Source organism: Delphinus delphis, chromosome 11 (genome assembly GCF_949987515.2).
Source record: "Delphinus delphis chromosome 11, mDelDel1.2, whole genome shotgun sequence".
NCBI classification, from domain to species: domain Eukaryota; kingdom Metazoa; phylum Chordata; class Mammalia; order Artiodactyla; family Delphinidae; genus Delphinus; species Delphinus delphis.
In genome coordinates, this window is record NC_082693.1 from 34,342,970 (window position 1) to 34,349,181 (window position 6,212).

The 6,212-nt window shown below is 38.8% G+C and overlaps 1 pseudogene; it reads left to right on the forward strand.

Moving 5' to 3' along the window:
* Positions 1-809: 809 nt before the first annotated feature.
* LOC132434498 (eukaryotic initiation factor 4A-II pseudogene) lies at positions 810-2,467 on the forward strand (annotated as a pseudogene).
* Positions 2,468-6,212: the final 3,745 nt, after the last annotated feature.

The window sequence follows — 6,212 nt, forward strand, 5'->3', positions numbered from 1 at the left end:
TGCAGAGGGAATTTCTACCATTTCCATATAAAAAATCACCACCATTCATATCAAGTTGAATTGCATTTCAAAGTACACTAGACCAGGAGTTAAGAGACCATATTTTAGTCCCAGGTGTTCTATTAATAATCCCAAGTAGCTTGCTGCAAACTACTTTTTCTCCTTCAAACTCCATTTTTCCAACTATAAAATAAAATGTTTAGAAGGAAGATCTAGGGTACCTTCCAGGCCCCAGATGCAGATCCTGATACATTGTATTCATTCATTCATTTATTCATTTATTTATTTATCCGTTCAACTGATATTTACTGGGTATCTTGTCTGTGTCAAGTGTTGGAGATACAGCACCTGGGATACAGCAATGGAAAACACCATCAGAAGCCCCTACTCTCCTGGAATTTACATAGTCATGATGGGAGACAAGTAATAAATCAACAAGTAAATGCAGTAATTTCAGATAGCTATAAATGCTGGTAATATGATTAAATGTCTGATGCAGAGCAAGGATTTGGTTTGGGTACATATGTGCAGATTGATGTACAATGCATAATATATTTGCCCCACAGTGCTTCATATTTGAGTGATGTTTAACTGCAACTTTCCTTGCAATTAGATTTATGTACCCACTGGTATAAACAGCAAAAATAGCTTATAGACATCTTATATATTGTTCTTTATAGATTAGCTGCCCAATTTAGGCAAAATCCCTTTTAAAATATAATTATAATCTGGAGCATATAGACAGAATATTAACATAGAAGTAAAAAGGTATTAGCTTTCCAGTCGGGCACGGAGTGGTTCATTGGATCATGTCTGGTAGCTCCGAGGATTATAACAGAGAACACGGCGGCCCAGAGGGAACGGAGCCCGATGGTGTCATCGAGAGCAACAGGAATGAGATTGTGATAACTTTGATGATATGAATTTAAAGGAGTCTCTTCTTCGAGGCATCTATGCTTATGGTTTTGAGAAGCCATCAGCTATTCAGCAGAGAGCTATTAGCCCGTGTATTAAAGGGTATGATGCGATTGCTCAAGCTCCGTCAGGTACTGGCAAGACAGCCATATTTGCTATTTCCATCCTGCAACAGTTGGAGATTGAGTTCAAGGAGACCCAAGCACTAGTATTGGCCCCCACCAGAGAACTGACTCCACAGATCCAAAAGGTAATTCTGGCACTTGGAGACTATATGGGAGCAATTTGTCATGCCTGCATTGGTGGAGCCAACGTTCGAAATGAAATGCAAAAACTTCAGGCTGAAGCACCACATATTGTTGTTGGTACACCAGGGAGAGTGTTTGATATGTTAAACAGAAGATACCTTTCTCCAAAATGGATCAGAATGTTTGTTTTGGATGAAGCAGATGAAATGCTGAGCCGAGGGTTTAAGGATCAAATCTATGAGATTTTCCAAAAATTAAATACAAGTATTCAGGTGGTGTTGCTTTCTGCCATAATGCCAACAGATGTGTTGGAAGTGACCAAAAAATTCATGAGAGATCCCATTCGAATTCTGGTGAAAAAGGAAGAATTGACCCTTGAAGAAATTAAACAGTATTATATTAATGTTGAAAGAGAGGAATGGAAGTTGGATACACTTTGTGACTTGTACGAGACACTGACGATTACACAGGCTGTTATTTTTCTCAACACAAGGCATAAGGTGGACTGGCTCACTGAGAAAATGCATGCCAGGGATTTCAGTTTCTGCTCTGCATGGTGACATGGACCAGAAGGAAAGAGATGTTATCATGAGGGAATTCTGATCAGGGTCAAGCTGTGTTCTGATCACTACCGACTTGTTGGGGTCGATAGCAGCAGTTGATGATGAGATGGCACTCAGAAACGGCGATGTAATTTAGGACGTGGAATCATAAGTGAAACAGCACACTGTCTGAATAAAGAGCGAAATTGGCAGAGCGGGTCGATTTGGGAGGAAAGGTGTGGCTATAAACTTTGTTACTGAAGAAGGCAAGAGGATTCTTCATGACACTGATACTTTCTACAATACTACAGTGGAGGAAATGCCAATGAATGTGGCTGACCTTATTTAATTCCTGGGATGAGATAGTTTTGAATGCAGTCCTCGCTGTTGCTGATAGGCGATCACAACGTGCATTGTGCTTCTTTCTTTGGGAATATTTAAATCTTGTCTCAATGCTCATAGCGGATCAGAAATACAGATTTTGATAGCAAAGCAACATTAGTCGTGAGCTCTTGTGAGGAAAGTCGTTGGCTTTATCCTCTTTAGAGTTAGACTGTTGGGGTGGGTATAAAAGATGGGGTCTGTAAAATCTTTCTTTCTTAGAAATTTATTTCCTAGTTCTGTAGAAATGGTCATATTAGATGTTCTCTATCATTTAATAATATACTTGTGGACTAAAAGATATAAGTGCTGTATAAAATCAGCCAATTATGTTAAACTAGCATATCTGCCTTTATTATGTTTGTCATTAGCCTGACTAGAAAGGCCTTTATTTATTTATTTATTTTTTTGCGGTATGCGGGCCTCTCACTGTTGTGGCCTCTCCCGTTGTGGAGCACAGGTTCCGGACATGCAGGCTCAGCGGCCATGGCTCACGGGCCCAGCCGCTCCGCGGCATGTGGGATCCTCCCGGACTGGGTTACGAACCTGTGTCCCCTGCATCGGCAGGTGGACTCTCAACCACTGTGCCACCAGGGAAGCCTGCAGAAAGACCTTTAAAATTGATTTTTTTAGAAAGCATTTGAATGCATTTTGTTTGGTATTATATTTATTCAATAAAGTATTTAATTAGTGCTAAGTGTGAACTGGACCCTGTTGCTAAGCCCCAGCAAGCAATCATCCTAGATAGGGTTAAACGTTTACCCCAGTAAAATTGCCATATTGCACATGTCTTAATGAAGTTTGAATGTTAAATAAATTGTATATTCACTTTAAAAAACAAAAAGATATTAAAGTGAAAAGGATATGAGAAGAGGGTCATTCAGTTATTCATCCATGGGGCACCATGACAGATCAGAAGATGGTTAATACTTGCCACGTCCAGAAAGGAAGCACAAAGGTAGCATCAAGAAGACCATGCTTACTGATATGATTTTGCATGGATTACGCACACTTATGTTTCATCTTTTTCTTTTATTAAATGATGAAAATATTTGTCCCTCTCTATTTTCCATTGAAGACATAAAGATAAATTTATAATTTCCCTAAATTTGAGATGCTATTTGCTACCATGTGCATACTGAGTTTACAAAAGGCATATTCATCACTAAAGCAATCTGCATGTGCCGTAACAGTCAAGTACAGCTTTGTTAGGACGGGTTTTGAAAGTATGTATTGTCACTATACAGTGATTGTCATTTTTAAAATAAAAATCAAGTCTGTGTTTTAAATCATACAGAAATCCCTAAAGTTTTCCTCTTAGCTGATTTGGTGAACAAGTTCTGTATTTTACAAACATCTCACCTATAAATGACTTCAAATAGTACTGTGCAAAATGGAACAGAAATGCAAAATAATGGACAAAAATCTGTGGTGATGAAAGATGTCTATTTCATCGATATACTTGTTCACATAGGAGATTTGGAAAATAATGTTAAGTATGCCTCATTCTCCCAGAATTCCACAGAGGAGTGGATGAGGATCTTCCCTTTACACGGACACATATCAAATGTAAAAAACTATTTTTTAATAGGCCAAACTGTACCTCCCTAAAACAAAGATGGGTTGAACCCAGAACACTAATCACACCAGCTTCTAAGCAGAACAGCTGCTGCCACATCAAGATGCTCTGGGCAAAGATGAGTGGAATAAGTTGGCCTTTGCCAAAGAAACTGTAACAATGTAACTGCAAAAACAACAACAAAATCCACTCAATTTCCAAAAGTGACAAAATACTCTGAGAAAGTACCTTAAAGTCAGAGTTAAAGATACTACCACTACTTATTTAGAGCTAAAATTTCTCTTCCACAATATGGAAATAAAGAATACACAATTAAACCATTTTAGATAAGATTTATTTACTTATACAGAAAGTTTTTATCTCAACATAATATACATTTTTCAATCTGTTTAAAAAACAGTAAATAATGACCTACTGTACACTGAGGAAACTACTAAACAACCTTTAAAACAATTATTTGGTAATTATAAATGCTCTGGAAATAAAAGAAAATTTCTTTTAAGATAAAAGCTTCTAGGGATACTGAGATATCTAGTGATCCTGAGGTATAACAGGAAAACTTATTCCAACTTAAAAAAATGTATATATGATGCTCAGAAGTGTCACACTGGCTATGTCATTAGAAACACAGAGCATTTTTCTGGGTGCCATTGTCCACAAGGCCCCATGACAGGCGCAGTACAATTGTGTCCTGACCCCCAAGCTTTAAAACAGGACATTCGTAAGCAAGTGTTTCTCTTTCTTATCTTTCAGTCCTTTGCTCTTTGCTCGAGGTACACAGGCACAGCTGTCACAGCATAGACAAAGTTGTGGACAGGGGAAATGGTCTGGACAACATCAAACTGGCTATGCTATGACCAAAGATTGAGAAGAGCTATCCAGTCACAGACATTTTGTGACGTGACTATGATCTTTTCCCCCTTGGATCCGGAATCAATTTGCATCTTTTTTTTTTTTTTTTTTTGCGATACGTGGGCCTTTCACTGCTGCGGCCTCTCCCGTTGCGGGAGCACAGGCTCCGGACGCGCAGGCTCAGCGGCCATGGCTCACGGGCCCAGCCGCTCCGTGGCATGTGGGATCTTCCCGGACCGGGCACAAACCCGTGTCCCCTGCATCGTTAGGCGGACTCTCAACCACTGCGCCACCAGGGAAGCCTTGCATCTTGTTTTTTAGATTAAATATGGAACATGAATTTACTCAGTGGAACTCTTTACTTCTGCTTCCAATTTGAGAGAATGCACTTTGCTCTAGTGGCCCTGGGATCCTCCAAACTGATGTGAATGGCTACAGTTCTGTGCATGGCAGTGATCCTCAGTATGTGGCAGTAAGGGGCTACAAGTGTATTCTTCCCTGATTGTGGACGTAAAATAAATAAAGAAAATGTCTTTTTAATCTTAAGATAATATTTTATTTCACTGGCACACCTCCATGGCAATAGCAGAGACCAGCCTTCTAACACTGCATTAAATCTATAGAGTAAACATAACACATAAAAATTTTTAAAATATGAGAGAAATAAAATGTGTTTTAACTCTCAAGGTATAACCAAACAATACTTGATAGTTGACACAGTGCACCTTTACTTACTCCTATTTCTTTTAATTTACTTTCACTGTCTTTTCCCCCTTCTCCATTATCTTCTTTTAAAGTATTCAAACTGCCCACATGGATTTAATAGTAGCTCAGTTTATATCAGTCATTAATGCTTCCTTAAAAACAGCATAACTCATAGGAATCCTCATTACTTTTAACTTTATTGCTGTTGGTCAGTCAACATCTTATAAATGCTACATGTCCTTGAAATATTTTTGTTAAGTTTTTGAAGATACAGAAGCACCAATGAAGAATGAAGTAAAGAAGAATAAACCCATGTGCTTGGGCGAAGAATGTCAGGTATGTCGAGGTCCATAATCAGCTTACCTGATTGCTGGTTTGACACCTACTGCAGAGACATTGTGAAAGCTGACAAGATAACAGCCCACACATGTATGTCACCAATCCGGGGTGGGAGGCAAATCAGATGAACTCTGTCTAGCCCTTAGAGCTTTGATTTTGGTGTTTGTGATGATGGTGCTGCATATACTTACAGGAATAGAGTCATTTGGTGGTACTTATTGAAATATTGAGTATTAGTTTTAAAAGGATCAAAGTATGGGGGAGCAAACAGTGTGAATATATAATATAGTTACTATTTTGTGATTCAACAGGTAAAAATTTGTCACCATAGAAATCAAATGTGCATTTTTCTCTGAGTATCCCATTCATGTAGGTATTCTCAAGATTTCAGCCTTCAATCCTCATTAATTCTCGACCTCACACTCTCCATAGGGAGTAGCTTCTGTTCTCATGGCTTCAGTTGCGTCACTAAACTGAATCTTCTCTTCAACCCAGTCCTCTCATTTGGGCTCCAGAACCGTATATGCAGCTACTTGCCAAATCTCCCACATCTGTCCTACTTTTCATCTCTAAATCTGAATGAGTCCTTCCCTGTGTGCTTCTTTATTCAGTGTACTCTGTCCAGTGAATGTCATCACCATTCATCCAGTT